Below are 15122 nucleotides of genomic sequence, written 5' to 3'. Positions count from 1 at the left end.
ATCGTCACCTCGTCCTTAGCCAATCTTCGCTTAATCTGTAGTCCCTGTTTCGAGTTGCAAATATTAGCAACAGAACCTGTATCAAATACCCAGGTGCTACTGCGAGCATTAGTAAGGTACACATCAATAACATGTATATCACATATACCTTTGTTCACCTTGCCATCCTTCTTATCCGCCAAATACTTGGGGCAGTTCCGCTTCCAGTGACCAGTCTGCTTGCAGTAGAAGCACCCAGTTTCAGGCTTAGGTCCAGGTTTGGGTTTCTTCTCTTGAGTAGCAACTTGCTTGCCGTTCTTTTTGAAGTTCCCCTTCTTCTTCCCTTTGCCCTTTTTCTTGACACTAGTGGTCTTGTTGACCATCAACACTTGATGCTCCTTCTTGATTTCTACCTCCGCAGCTTTCAGCATTGCGAAGAGCTCGGGAATAGTCTTATCCATCCCTTGCATATTATAGTTCATCACGAAGCTCTTGTAGCTTGGTGGCAGTGATTGGAGAATTCTGTCAATGACGCAATCATCTGGAAGATTAACTCCCAATTGAATCAAGTGATTATTATACCCAGACATTTTGAGTATATGCTCACTGACAGAACTGTTCTCCTCCATCTTGCAGCTATAGAACTTATTGGAGACTTCATATCTCTCAATCCGGGCATTTGCTTGAAATATTAACTTCAACTCCTGGAACATCTCATATGCTCCATGACGTTCAAAATGTCGTTGAAGTCCCGATTCTACGCCGTAAAGCATGGCACACTGAATTATCGAGTAGTCATCAGCTTTGCTCTGCCAGACGTTCATAACATCTGGCGTTGCTCCAGCAGCAGGCCTGGCACCCAGCGGTGCTTCTAGGACGTAATTCTTCTGTGCAGCAATGAGGATAATCCTCAAGTTACGGACCCAGTCCGTGTAATTGCTACCATCATCTTTCAACTTTGCTTTCTCAAGGAACGCATTAAAATTCAACGGAACAACAGCACGAGCCATCTATCTACAATCAAGCATAAACAAGCAAGATACTTATCAGGTACTAAGTTTCATGATAAATTTAAGTTCAATTAATTTACTTAAAGAACTCCCACTTAGATAGACATCCCTCTAATCCTCTAAGTGATTACGTGATCCAAATCAACTAAACCATGTCCGATCATCACGTGAGATGGAGTAGTTTCATTGGTGAACATCACTATGTTGATCATATCTACTATATGATTCACGCTCGACCTTTCGGTCTCCGTGTTCCGAGGCCATATCTGTATATGCTTGGCTCATCAAGTATAACCTGAGTATTCCGCGTGTGCAACTGTTTTGCACCCGTTGTATTTGAACGTAGAACCTATCACACCCGATCATCACGTGGTGTCTCAGCACGAAGAACTTTCGCAACGGTGCATACTCAGGGAGAACACTTCTTGATAATTAGTGAGAGATCATCTTATAATGCTACCGTCAATCAAAGCAAGATAAGTTGCATAATAGATAAACATCACATGCAATCAATATAAGTGATATGATATGGCCATCATCATCTTGTGCTTGTGATCTCCATCTCCGAAGCACCGTCGTGATCACCATAGTCACCGGCGCGACACCTTGATCTCCATCATAGCATCGTTGTCGTCTCGCCAAACTTGTGCTTCCACGACTATCGCTACCGCTTAGTGATAAAGTAAAGCATTACAGCGCGATTGCATTGCATATAATAAAGCGACAACCATATGGCTCCTGCCAGTTGCCGATAACTCGGTTACAAAACATGATCATCTCATACAATAAAATTTAGCATCATGTCTTGACCATATCACATCACAACATGCCCTGCAAAAACAAGTTAGACGTCCTCTACTTTGTTGTTGCAAGTTTTACGTGGCTGCTACGGGCTTAAGCAAGAACCAATCTTACCTACGCATCAAAACCACAACGATATTTTGTCAAGTTGGTGCTGTTTTAACCTTCGCAAGGACCGGGCGTAGCCACACTTGGTTCAACTAAAGTTGGAGAAACTGTCACCCGCAAGCCACCTATGTGCAAAGCACGTCGGGAGAACCGGTCTCGCGTAAGCGTACGCGTAATGTCGGTCCGGGCCGCTTCGTCCAACAATACCGCCGAGCCAAAGTATGACATGCTGCTAAGCAGTATGACATATATCGCCCACAACTCACTTGTGTTCTACTCGTGCATATAACATCAACATATAAAACCTAGGCTCGGATGCCACTGTTGGGGAACGTAGTAGTTTCAAAAAAATTCCTACGCACACGCAAGATCATGGTGATGCATAGCAACGAGAGGGGAGAGTGTGATCTACGTACCCTTGTAGATCGACAACGGAAGCGTTTGGTTGATGTAGTCGTACGTCTCCACGGCCCGACCGATCAAGCACCGAAACTACGGCACCTCCGAGTTCTAGCACACGTTCAGCTCGATGACGATCCCCGGACTCCGATCCAGCAAAGTGTCGGGGAAGAGTTCCGTCAGCACGACGGCGTGGTGACAATCTTGATGTACTACCGTCGCAGGGCTTTGCCTAAGCACCGCTACAATATTATCGAGGACTATGGTGGAAGGGGGCACCGCACGCGGCTAAGAATATGATCACGTGGATCAACTTGTGTGTCTAGGGGTGCCCTCTACCCCCGTATATAAAGGATCCAGGGGAGGAGGCCGGCCGGCCCTCTATGGCACGCCAAGGAGGAGTCCTCCTCCTAGTAGGAGTAGGACTCCTACTAGGAGGGGGAAAGAGGTGGGGAGGAAGAGGGAAAGGGGGGGCGCCGCCCCCCTCTCCTAGTCCAATTCGGACCAGGGGGGAGGAGGCGCGCAGAGCACCTCTGGCAGCCCCTCTCTCTCTCTCTCCACTAAGGCCCATATGGCCCATTACTTCTCCCGGGGGGGTTCCGGTAACCCTCCGGCTCTCCGGTTTTCTCCGAAATCACCCGGAACACATCCGGTGTCCGAATATAGCTGTCCAATATATCAATATTTATGTCTCGACCATTTCGAGACTCCTCGTCACGTCCGTGATCACATCCGGGACTCCGAAATAACTTTAGTACATCAAAACTCATAAACTCATAATATAACTATCATCGAAACCTTAAGCGTGCGGACCCTACGGGTTCGAGAACAATGTAGACATGACCGAGACACGTCTTCGGTCAATAACCAATAGCGGAACCTAGATGCTCATATTGGCTCCTACATATTCTACGAAGATCTTTATCGGTCAGACCGCATAACAACATACGTTGTTCCCTTTGTCATCGGTATGTTACTTGCCCGAGATTCGATCGTCGGTATCTCAATACCTAGTTCAATCTCGTTAGCGGAAAGTCTCTTTACTCGTTCTGTAATAGATCATCCCGCAACTAACTCATTAGTTGCAATGCTTGCAAGGCTTAAGTGATGTGCATTACCGAGAGGGCCCAGAGATACCTTTCCGATAATCGGAGTGACAAATCCTAATCTCGAAATACGCCAACCCAACATGTACCTTTGGAGACACCTGTAGAGCTCCTTTATAGTCACCCAGTTACGTTGTGACGTTTGGTAGCACATAAAGTGTACCTCTGGCAAACGGGAGTTGCATAATCTCATAGTCATAGGAACATGTATAAGTCATGAAGAAAGCAATAGCAACATACTAAACGATCGGGTGCTAAGCTAATGGAATGGGTCATGTCAATCAGATCATTCACCTAATGATGTGATCCCATTAATCAAATAACAACTCCTTGTTCATGGTTAGGAAACATAACCATCTTTGATTAACGAGCCAGTCAAGTAGAGGCATACTAGTGACACTCTGTTTGTCTATGTATTCACACATGTATTATGTTTCCGGTTAATACAATTCTAGCATGAATAATAAACATTTATCATGATATAAGGAAATAAATTATAACTTTATTATTGCCTCTAGGGCATATTTCCTTCAGCAAGGACTTTAGTCCATCTACCAGCTAGCAAATCTTAATCAGCTTGAAGCTGTTGTTGCTTTTTCTTAAGGCTATTTGTCGTGGCTATAAGCTGGCGCTTGAAGCGCTCTTGCTCGACGGGATCCTTAGGCACGACAAATTCGTCATCGTCGAGGCTTGCCTCGTCTTCGGAGGGAGGCAGGTAATTATCATCCTTCGCCTCTCCATCTGCCGCTCTCTCGGGAGGGCTGGCTTATCCATCCTCCTGCTCTAAATCTTGCTGGAGGGGATTGTTGTCATCTTCGGCACTGTCCGGAGTGCTATTATCTCCTGTGCCGGTATCAGCTCTTTTGCTTTGGCAAGACTTAGAGCGGCGCCGCTGACGTCGGTGCTTGGGTTGCTTCTTGGAGGGTTCATCCTCCGCTGTCCCGTCGCCATTGCCTTCTTTGGGTGTGTCCACCATGTATATATCATATGATGAGGTGGCCGTCCAGTGCCCTGTGGGCAGTGGTTCCTGTTCGTTTCCCGGATCGTCGTCCATACCGTCGATGTCTTCGGAGTCGAAGTCGAGCGTGTCGGTCAAATCGTCGACAGTGGCTACTAAGTGGGTGGTGGGTGGGCGGCGAATTTCTTCGTCATCCGCGTCCCAATCCTGCCGAACATAGTTCGGCCAGGACTCTCCTGACAAGGAGAGAGACCTTAATGAGTTCAGTATGTCACCGAAGGGCGAGTGCTGAAAGATATCCGCGGAGGTGAACTCCATGATCGGCGCCTAGTCGGATTCGATAGGCAAGGGCGCAGGCGGTTCGGAGCCCGTGGCCGAGGAAGAATCCGGCAGTTCGGCGTCACGGCTCCCGTGAAGGGTAAGGTCGATACTCGGCTCGATCGCCGCTGACAATACGGCCTCCGTGGCGGGGTCTATCCACCCGTCCATGGATGGCGCAATTGGCTCCGAATTGAGGGTCGAAGCGGTTGCCGGTGCGGTCTCCTGAACATTGTCCGATGGTAGAGCTAAATCATGCTCATCGCGACCGTGCGGCGCACTCGGCAGGTGCTCGAATCCGTTGAAGATCAAGTCTCCGCGGATGTCGACCATGTAGTTTAAGCTTCCAAACCTGACCTGGTGGCCAGGGCCGTAACTTTTGATCTGCTCCAGATGGCCAAGCGAGTTGGCCCGCAGTGCGAAGCCGCCGAATACAAAGATCTGTCCGGGGAGAAAAGTCTCACCCTGGACTGAATCGCTATCGATGATCGAAGGATCCATCAAGCCTAACGGTGACGACACAGAGGAACTCTCAATGAAAGCACCAATGTCGGTGTCAAAACCGGCGGATCTCGGGTAGGGGGTCCCGAACTGTGCGTCTAGGCGGATGGTAACAGGAGGCAGGGGACACGATGTTTTACCCAGGTTCGGGCCCTCTTGATGGAGGTAATACCCTACGTCCTGCTTGATTGTTCTTGATGATGTGAGTATTACAAGAGTTAATCTACCACGAGATCAGAGAGGCTAAACCCTAGAAGCTAGCCTATGGTATGATTGTTTGTTGTCCTACGGACTAAAACCCTCCGGTTTATATAGACACCGGAGGGGGCTAGGGTTACACAGAGTCGGTTACAAGGAAGGAGATCTACATATCCGTATTGCCAAGCTTTCCTTCCACGCCAAGGAGAGTCCCATCCGGACACGGGACGAAGTCTTCAATCTTGTATCTTCAATCTTGTATCTTGTCATCAGCATCCATGTATTCTCTATTATCAGCCTCCATGATTCCAGTGATTACTCTTCAATTTTTCAGTTTGTCCATGATAATTTTTTCAGTGATTTATTATGGAAATTAAAGATGACTGGTCAGTGTTTCAGTTTTAGTTTTCGGTTTCAATCATCTTCATTGTAGGTTTCTTTCAGTTTTTCAGAGTTTCCTTCAGTTTAGATATTTATTTCTCAGTTTGTTTTGGTGGTAGGCCATTTTTTAGTGTCATTCCTCAGTCTACCAGGTTTCTTCAATAGATATGTCCTTAAGTTTTCTCCAGTTATTGATTTATGTATTTCATGATTAGGTTCAGTGACATTTTCAGTCTTATTCATGTTTCAGTCATTTGTAGCTTTCTCCTTTCTTTTTTGTGAGTAATTTGTAGCTTTCTCCTGGTACTCATTTCTTCAGTGGTAGGTTAGTTTGCTAGTTTAGCATTCATTTAGTTTTTAGTCTATCTATATTTTCTCATTTCACTTCTTTAGCCTTCATATTTATTTCCTCACTTCCTTTTTTCCAGATGGTCGTATGGCATTCAGCAAGGATGCCTGGGAGGAATTCACGGAGGAGAACGAACTAAAATAGGTTGGCCGAGTGGTGCTAATCATCGTTAGGAATAGTGCATTGGACAATCTAGAAATGATGGTTGTCAGTCTGATTTAAGATTTCCATCAGTGTTAATGCTCTAGTTTTTGTCGTTGTTATCTATGTCTTACTGATGTCATCTATCTATGTCGCTCCGCGGGATGGACGAACTATGTGTCTTCTCTCTTTTATAGGTATCTTTTGTTTGGTTATGTATGGCACTGTCAAGTACAATTTAATATGGGGCATGAAAACCTTTTAAATGCTAGTCTATTTGGTTAGTGTTCAGCTTTAACATGGAGGGTTTGCGTTTAGTTTTTATCAGTATTTTGGATATTTTTTTGGATCGACCATTTTTTCAATGCTGGGAGTAACTTTTCAATTATTTGAAATTCAGTATTCAGTATACTGTCAAATTCAATTATGTCGGTAAGATCCAACTCCTCGGATCATTATGTTTGATGGAAGTCTTTTTGACCGGTTTTCAGTGTTTTGCATTTTTTCATTATTGTTCAGAGTTGTTTGGTGTGGGTCTTCAGTAAGAAGTTTTAAAGAAGTAACCACATTTCTGCCACTAGCATTCATCATCTTTCTATTTTTTCTTAAAACAAATGGGATTATCTCCTGTCACTAGTACTCCCTCCGTTCCTTAATGTAGTGCATATAGATTTTTTGAAAACTCAAACTTTGACCAAGTTTATGAAGAAAACTATTTATGTCCACAATACCAAATATATGAATTATGAAACTACCTCTTATGATAATTCTAATGATATATGTTTGACATTCTAGATGTAAATATTTTTCTCCACAAACTTGATCAAAGTTTGTGAGATTTGACTTTTCCATCGGTATTGTTTTACTTCTTTGGTTGTATCCGTATTTAGCCATTCTTTTGACTTTGGTCTTATTCATCTGTTAGTCTAGTGTCTGAAGTCGTAGGTGTCAAATTCAATTGACAGTTTTGTGTTCAGTGTTAGGTGCTGTTTTCAGTTTCGTCAGTTTTCAGTTCTGTCACCTAACGGCATTCTCCGTTAGGTCTGCTTCGGTTATCCCCTTTCTTTCGGCGGAAAGGAACGCATAGAGTGGTGCAAAATGAGGCAGCCATTCTATAGGAGCAGCAAGGTGGGAACTCGGATGTGGGCAGCGGCCGCGCAGCTCCACATATTCAGTAAAGTCAACCCCCCTCTTCTTGTGATCTTGATTTGATTCATATCCGACTCTTCTAATTCAATCAGAGTTATGTACCCACTTTGCAATGTGACTAAGAAAACCACAGACCTCATGGGTTAGCATTTAAGAAGATAAGTTGCAAAGTGATTGGTCTTTTTCCGATGAAAAAGAAAACCATGGTGGTTGAGACCCTGTGGCCTTGTCGGTCGACCCGCCACATATCGTAGAGTACCCTCACCTCCATGACTTTGGTCTAGTTATCCTCCGTATGATCGTCCAGGTAGAAGCGGACGCACCAGTCGTAGCCGCCGATGAAGGTAGCGGACTCAATGGACTTGCCAATGCAGAAGCCCCTGTTCAGGTTGTACCCATCAATCCTGAAGATGTGCGTCCTGTGCGCAGTCTCCAGGGCGCAGGTCGAGGCCATCCTCGTTAGTAAGCTCGTAGACGCGGCCATCGTGGCCTCTAGGTGGGGTAGAAACTAAGCGCGGCGGGGACGGGGGCGGTGATGGGTGCCATCGGGAAGGGGAACGAGCGATGGGGCGAGTCAGAAGGCAAAAGTAGCACAGTGGGTGGTGGAAACAATCAACGACAAGTTGGCGAAAAGAATTTTGCAATGACTGCCGCGCGAGAAGGGACGAAGATATATGGTGAAATTGTTCGGCCCAACTTTTCCATGATGGATTCCAATTCCAGCTTACCAAAAAAATCTCGGTTTGGAAGCTAAAGTTGATGGATCTCCAATTTCTCGTGGACAAAGTTGCAAGCAAGTTATCAAAGTATGATGGCCAAAACATCACCACCATTGGATGTACGGCTCTTGTCAAGTCCGTGATCATATCCCAAGTGGTCTACCCCACCACCCCGTTGGTCATCCCACCACATACTTCACAACGCCAACAAGCTCGAGAGAGATTTCCTTTGGTCCGGTTCGGACAAGACAACGGGGGCCAAATGCAAGGGGAATTGGGAGTATGTTTGCCAGCCACTTGAGTATGGAGGTCTTGGGGTCCTCAACACAGACAAGTTTACGAGGGCTCTCCGGTTGCGATGGTCGTGGTATGAATGGAAGGATCCCACCAAGATGTGGGTGGGAATAGGAAACCCATGCAATGGGGAGGACCTCAACTTTTTCTATGCTTCCACCACCATCACCGTTAGTAATGGTGTGAGGACCCACTTTTTGGACTCTCCTTGGCTTCTTGGGTGAAAGCCTAAAGATATTGCCCCACTCATCTATGAAGCTTCCAAGAGAAAGAATTGGAAGGTGAGGGAGTCCCTAAAGCACAACGCTTGGATTCTCAAGATCACACCCCTCCCACTACCACCACCACCACCACCACCAATGTCTCCGTTGAGCACATCATGCAATTCTGCGCTCTATGGATGATACTAAATGAGGTTCATCTTTAGTTGTCTTTAGTTGTGGCTTCTAGTGAAAAAATGAAGAAAAGCTATGGATGAAGAATATACGGCTCTAATGAAGAGTAACACATGGCACTTAGTACTCCACCTCGAGGTAAAAACATGATGGGCCAGAAACAAGTTTATCCCAGGTATAAAGTGTGCCTTGTTACCATAGGCTTCAAGAAACACTAATGTTTTGATTATCAGGATGCTAACCTATTATAAAAGCTTCCACCATAAGACTTGTATTAGGCACAACAGTCTCCAAAGGGTGGTGTTTATGCTTGTTGTGCGGAACATGTCAATTCTCAATGTTATGCAAGACAAAGTGTATCTCAAAGAACCACTGGTATATGAAAATGGATACACATATCACTATGTTTGCAAACTTGTCAAAGCACTCTATTGCCTTAAAGAGGCCCCTCGAGCATGATACTCTTGATCAACCATCTCACGCATTGGGCGGCTTAACTTATAGAACTATCATGCTTCTTCCACGATAGCATCATCTCCAGTGAAATCCTACATTGAGAGAAAAGTGTTATTTAAGTACACATGTCCAACTCAACAATTCATATGGAGCACATAGATTCGTACAAATGAGAAAAGTTCTTACTTCCACATGCATGTTGGAAAATATATCATTGAGAAGTCACTGATTTCATTCAAATGATCATTAAGAGGTTGCTGATTAAGTGTGCCTTCTTGCATAGGAACAATGCTAGCTCCATCCCCACCATCATGTAGCTGAGTCAATGAGACGAAATCATCTGTCTGAAGGGTGTGAAGCATCGAAGTAGTTCTTTCACTTTTGACCAGATGAGTATCATTAGTTGAAGTTCTACTTGCATCAAGTGTAGAGTTACCATTCAACATCGTTCCTACTGAGCTTATGTTGCTTGCCATGTTGAATGGTGCCATCTGCTCAGTGAAGCCTCCCACTGATGTGGTGTTGCTTATGAATGGTGCCTTTTCATTTTGCAGAGGCAGCCGGCCAGATGACATTGCATATCTCTCTAGTTAGTTGCTATGTGGGAAGTTCACCTGTGATGCAACAAGAGACCTCCCGCCACCAACTGTTGTGTTTGCAAATGAACTTTGAAGATTGGAAGGGGTTTTGCCTTTGCTTATCTCCATTATCTTGCCATGCATGATGTTAGCATAGGAATTACTATAATTGAATGATGGAAATTCATCTGACATTATCTCATTGGGTATGTTGTCGTATAGGCTGACGGGAGGGTCAGCAAAACCTGTGAATCTTCTCGCATCTGACGGTAGTTTCCCAACATACTTTGGCATTCTACGATCATGGAGGTATGACCCTGTGTAGAAGTTGCTTTGGATGTTCATCGGCGGAGCCAAGTGACCCGTTGAACCATACTTGTTTGTACTCCAAGAGGCAGTGTCGCCAGAGGACACACTCCATCTTCCATGTTCGTGATTATGCATGAAATTGCCCTTGTTGTTCATGTTGTACGATGAGTTCCATCTTTCATATGCATCACTAGAGGGATTTGACTTAACTCTTTTTAAGTGCAATCTATACTTCTGAAATAAAAAGATAGACAAAATAACAAGGTATAAGATGGATGATCATCGAAAAAAATAACGTAAACATGTGAGTACAATAAGAACTGAAGATGTTGCATGGGAAAAAAACTCCTAAAAATGTGGGCCATGCATTATATGAGATAAGCCTCGCATTTTAAGGGACACACTTAATTAGAATTACACATCATGGTAGTTCCATTACTAGAGCTTTGACTGATATGTTCCCTAGAAAATAAAAGCTTTCACTTATATATGAAAAAATGTTAGACTATGAATAATAGTAACAAAAACATAGAAATTAAGCATAAAGGTTGCAAATAAACCTGTAGATGACTCGCAATATTCTCTCTACTGAGGTGATCCACATTCATCAGCTCCAATACCTTTTTTGGAACAGCCCCTACAATTATGTAATAAAAATTATAATGAAAATATCGAGCAGCCACCAGCATTGTCGATGAATGAGGCACAGGATGTGAATTCTTACTATCAAGGCCGATCTGGTTGATAGCTTCTAGAAACTTGTTATGCAGCGCAATTGTCCATGTCATCCTGGGCTTTCTGTGGATGGCGGATATATGCGTGCCCTCATTGTTCTCGCTAGAATCATCTCCAACATTTCTCTTATTCCCCGAGTACTTACTCTTGTCAGTAGTCGCTGGTTGAACTCTCTGGACATCATTGTCATGATCGCTGATGTGGCTTATTGCTTTGGGATTTCTCCACCTTTGAACATGTTGCCATATGTTTTTGAGCTCATGGGTACGCACTGGCTTCACCATAAAGTTGGACGCGCCATGATCTATCCCCTTCATCACAACCTTCTTGTCGCAATCAACGGATATCACTGCATGCCATAGGACCAATGACTTAGATTTAGAATTCAGAAATTCACAAAAATCTATGAAGTGGACATATGTTTTGGTCAAAGTGCCTATAGACGCAAAAGCATTTCAATGTTCAGTTTTATAATTCTTCTTCAGTGCAAACTAAATGGGAAAAATTACACACATTCAATAGGAAGATACGAAAACAAAGGTTAAAACAATAACGGTAACACAATGACTAAGCCATATCACAACATGTTCCACACAAGGAAATCACATCATCATGTCTAACTATTGGTGAACCTGAAGATCAAGTATTATTATTGGCAGTCAGCCAAGTTTCTCTAGCATACTAGGTAGCATCTATCGGCCCACGTAACACTCTAAGCATTTTAAGTGATCACATTCATTAGTTTGTAAACGTTTACCACCATTGTCAATAGCTTTTTTATTACGAATAGCTAATTGTTTGTGCTTGCCACGGGGACATACATATTCTACATGATAATGTCCATGCTTAATGTGGTCCTACCGTCCAGTGCTCGATGATACGTTTCATAATTAACGTGATACTCTTGTCCAAAGAATGATACTCTCCATAATTAACGTGGTCCTCTCATCCAATGCTCGGTGATAGTTTCCATAAATTAATGTTTGGACAATTGACATGCGTAATTAACTATATAGCTAATTAATTGCATGCAGCTGTGGGCGAGGTAGAGATTGGGCAAGAATTATCTTGGACAATTTTTGTGCAATAATAGTAGAGATTCAGGAAAATAAGTATTTGTGGCTGCACTTTCAGTGAAAGTAATTTGACTAAAAATTAGTGTGCTTATTCAAAGTCAACAAATATGTAGTATTGTAGGTATTACCCATGGTTAACCTACTCATGTATGTACTTAAAAGGGGCATTCCTACTTTACATGCTATTCTTGAGAGTAAATTGTCATATGGAGTAACAACTTTAAGGAGAATGAAGATGAGTAGTAATCTTAATAATATCACTACAATTCACAAAAAAATATCAATACAACATAGGTATTTCTTAATTGTAGTATTCATGCAACCCTAGCAAACAGGTCTGGCGCAATCGTATACCTTGTGTGATTGTTAGAACGCAATTTTTAATATTAGCTTTGAAAAAAAATATAACTTGGTCATTTCATGAACTATGAATAGATTAAAGTTTTCATTCCTATTGGTAGGATTGTACAATTAATTGAGATGATATAAAATTAAATTATAGTTGTCCATAAATAAAACCATCGAACATGTGGATAGTGGGGTCTACATTACATAGGAGTGATAGAGAGTCTCACTAAGCCAAACTACTCATTTATAAAATTAAATTCTAGATAGTCCATAAATACGCCCATCGAACGCGTGGATGTGGAATCTATTTTACATTGGAGTGACAGAGACTCTCACTAGCCCAAATTAGCCATTGGAGTGACCATGTCTCTAGCCTACTAAACACTATTAGCCCAATTATTAAAAACAACAATTGGGATCTCACAATCAGGTGCTATCCATGTTTGTTCCCCATCCCCACCATCCATCCGATCTGATGGATGGATGGTTAGATAGGATCTCATTGTTTTGGGCTAGAAACCGACAATGCATCCCCTACTAGCTCATGTGTCGCTCCACCTCCGCTCTCCTACCCCAGTCACCATCCGATCAGACGGATGGTTAGATAGGATCCCATTGGTTTGGGCTAGAAGCGACACTACGTCCCCTACTAACTCATGTGCCGCTCCACCTCCGCTCTCCTACCCCACTCGCCATCCGATCGGACGAGTGAACGGTTAGATGGGACCCCGTTGGTTCGGACTCAGTGGGGATCCCGTTCTTTAGAACTCTTCCAGGTTAGAAATAGAGTGTGGGTTTTGTGCATGTGTATGTGGTTTCATAAAATCGTCCTACATATAGGGCCTCTTTGATTCGTAGGATTGCAAAAACACAGGAATAGGAAAAACGTAGGATTGAAATGGCATGTCCATTGCATCCCTATTGGATTTGAGTTTGTTTGATTGTGGCATGGGGAAAGCAAAGGATTTCTTTCAAGAGGTTGGAGTGGATGTTAGAATTCCTGTGAAATGTAGTACAAATAAATCCTTAGGAAAAAATCCTACAAGATTTAATCCTACGAATCAAACAACCAACGTAGGAAAAATTCCTAAGGATTCCAATCCTTCAAAAATCCTATAAAGATCCTTTGAATCAAAGAGACTCATATAGGATCTCACACGCTGCCCAAAGAAATTAATATCCTCTCAAGGTATCAACAAGATTGAGGAGTAAAAGTACGTTCTTGAAAACAATTGTCAGTGTTCATGGATAGAAAACTCAAAAATTGGACTTTGGATTGAGAGCAGTGAGAGTACTGATGACGGGCAGATCCATCTCGAGGCGGGTGAGCTCGAGGAGCTTGAAGCCGTCCATGTCCGGCATGCGCACGTCGGTGATGACCAGGTCGAACTGCTGCTTCCCCGCCATGAGCATCCTGAGCGCCGTCTTTCCATCCATCACCGTCGTTGCTGCATAGCGGCAAGCATTATTCGCAGAGAAACAAATAGATCACAAGGCCCCGATTTTAATGGACTATGGCGAAGTGGAGGGATCAAGAGACTCACGTTGGTATTTACAGCGGCGCAACAGGGCTTCAAGTACCATGAGGCAGACGCGGTCGTCGTCCACGACGAGGACGCGTAACCCTTCGGGAAACTTGTCCTCCGCCGCATCCTCCATCATCTGCCTTCGGTCCCCACCCATCGTGGCCATGTTCTCCGAACTTCTTCCCACCTGGAAAAGCAAACGCCATCAAGAAAAATACTGATTAAAAAACCAATCAGCACAAACCGCACAGCCAAAACCTCTATTAGCTTCCTCGTCTCAGGACACAACTGATGTTACTGCTTTGCTCCTCGTCTAAAAACAATCCGTATTCAGAGGAGTGGTGAGAAGGGCTGGAGGAAGGGCGTCTATTTATAGGGGTAGAGGGGTCAAGGGAAGGAGTGGAAGTCTCGCGGTCCAGACTCCAGAGGTCAAAGGCGCTCTCCCCGTGCTTGTGTGCATGCGCTGCTTCTACTCCTTAATTTCTGCAGCTACGCCATTTGATCTGCCGATGTCAATGTGCGTGTCTGCTTGTGCCGCGACCCATGGTCTCTTCCATGAGAGGTGAGGAAAACCACGGGTGGTGTTGCTGTTTTTTGCTTTTGTTCTTTTCTCACCAAATATTTAATGTTGGACACAAATGTTAGAGCATCTCCGGCCGCGTCCCCAACAAGGCCCACCAGGTGACTTTTCGGCTGCCGACGCCAAAAAATCGGCCCAGTCGCGCCCCCAAGGGCTCAATTTTCACCGGCTCGGGCAGAAATTGGCGCCGGCAGACCCAACCCGACCCCGGTGTGCTGGGGGGCGCTCGGGGATGCCGGGCGAATCGCTTTTGGCGCAAAAGAGCCGCGGGCCCTCCTTGCCAGCGACTAGTCTCGCTTCTCGCCGCTTCGTCGTCCTCATCGCCTCGTTTCCCGTGGCGAATCAATGCTAAAGCTGCCGCGCCGGTCAGCCTCCGCCATTGATGCCTCACGGGCGGCGCAGTGAAAACGAGACGACGCGCGTCCCCTCGCATGCCACGCGTAACGCGGCGGCCACGCGTATGCGCGGCACCTCTGCCTATATAAAGCCGACCCCAAGCGCGCCGGTGGCACGCACAGAGTCTCCACCACGAACGCCTCCTTTCTCCCCCTTCCTCCCTCTCCTCTCGCCGTCTTCAGCTCAAAGAATGGCCGAACGCTTCCCAGGCGACGGTGCGGCGGCGAACGGCTTTGGCCGCCACCACCTTCACGAGGACGAAACTCGGCTCCTTTTTAAGGCCGAGTTTCTGGTCCCGCCGAACATGCGGGT

At 44.8% G+C, this 15122-nt stretch overlaps 1 pseudogene; it reads right to left on the bottom strand.

Annotated features, from left to right (window-relative positions):
* Positions 1-8199: 8199 nt before the first annotated feature.
* Positions 8200-13991, bottom strand: LOC125519114 (annotated as a pseudogene).
* Positions 13992-15122: the final 1131 nt, after the last annotated feature.

The sequence above is a fragment of the Triticum urartu genome, chromosome 7 (genome assembly GCF_003073215.2).
Source record: "Triticum urartu cultivar G1812 chromosome 7, Tu2.1, whole genome shotgun sequence".
NCBI lineage: Eukaryota > Viridiplantae > Streptophyta > Magnoliopsida > Poales > Poaceae > Triticum > Triticum urartu.
This window is presented reverse-complemented; position numbering and strand designations above follow the sequence as displayed.